Here is a 1,429-nt window from a genome sequence, read left to right on the forward strand (position 1 = left end):
TTATATATTATATTTTATAACCTCTAATATCACATATCACTTATTCTTGTATGAATTTAATAACTTTCGCACCCACTTATTATTCACAGATATGTATTTAAACATTTTTCTTATTCATACCATGAACAAATAAAGCATCATTAGACTAAAATATTGCCTAATTCGTTGAAATTAATTATTTAAGTGTTAATTGGTCAGGCCTGTTACATATTTTAGTATTACAATTTAGCCTGAACCAAAATAATTCAATATTTAGAAAAAACATTAATTTATTTATATGTAATATTATAACGATACTAAAGATGTTTATCATTTCTTTTACAGGTAAAAATGCTGTGATGACCGATTAAAATTTGAGGTAACATTTTATAAACTCTTCGTTAACTGTATTAATTAAAGGACTCGTATTTACGTTTTTTATTTTGATTAAAATTTGATCCAGGACTTTATGATATAAGGGTAGCATACAAAATGGTTAATTTTACGAGCGTATTATTCAATTAGTGAATCATTCATTAATATAAAGTAACCTTTAACAGTTTATTAATTGTTTGTAATTGTAATGCATGTATTAGTCTCAATGCTATTTATGCCTAACTGGAATATTTTATAATTTTCTGAACTTTTATTATTGATTATAATAGTAACTATTATTATTGTTATTATTATTTTTTAATTATAACTGTTTGAAATCACGATTTATTTGGACTGATTACTAAGTCAGAGTGATTTGCTTTCTTTTATATTTAATTTTTCTAATCTGTTTTGGCGTATGTGAATTTTTCCATTGCATTTTATTAAACCCGGCAGTGGTACAATATAGTATGTAAGAAAAATCCCATAGTTCCGTTATAAAATATATATCGTTATATTGTTTAATAATTACAATGTTAACTTAAGTTTAAAGTTTTAGATAGATAATTTAATCTTCAATTTTCGGTTTCATATTGATTTTGTAGTGAAATTATAAGCTAATAAGTATCTGAATCTTACTAAGAGTCACGTCTTGATGTCTGTTCAGTTCGGCCATGTAGCTGGAATATATTTGTATGAAGTAAAGTGATTACTGAGTTTGTTCCTCTAAGTAATTTTATTTTAACGACACTATTAAAATGATGCACATTAAAAATGGATAGCCTAACTAAACGTCAAAAATAAAAAGTAAATAATAATAACTATCCTAACATCATTTCCTTAACTTCGTTTATACCTTACTCTTTTTCCTATTAATAGAGTATTTTTCTTACTTTCATCGTTAACTTAATAGTCTCTGGTTGTATCTTGGTAGCAGTTGGCCGAAATCGGAAACTGTGGATGCGAGTGTAACTTGAAGAATACCTCGTTAACCTTAGGGTATGCCCGTGTGGAGTAGCTAGTCTCCCATCGGGCGCCTCCCCAGGTGGCGGATAGGGGGATTCTCACCAGATAT

The 1,429-nt window shown here is 27.6% G+C and overlaps 1 protein-coding gene across 1 annotated transcript in view; it reads left to right on the forward strand.

Moving 5' to 3' along the window:
• The first annotated feature begins 339 nt into the window (after window positions 1-339).
• Window positions 340-1,429, forward strand: part of LOC106686360 (uncharacterized) — a 553,455-nt gene continuing 552,365 nt past the window's right edge. The window contains exon 1 of the mRNA XM_067053697.1: window positions 340-358. The gene's annotated coding sequence lies outside the window, so the exon portion shown is untranslated. The remainder of the gene's footprint in view (window positions 359-1,429) is intronic.

Source organism: Halyomorpha halys, unplaced genomic scaffold (assembly GCF_000696795.3).
Source record: "Halyomorpha halys isolate HHAL.00 unplaced genomic scaffold, Hhal_1.1 Scaffold35.1, whole genome shotgun sequence".
NCBI lineage: Eukaryota > Metazoa > Arthropoda > Insecta > Hemiptera > Pentatomidae > Halyomorpha > Halyomorpha halys.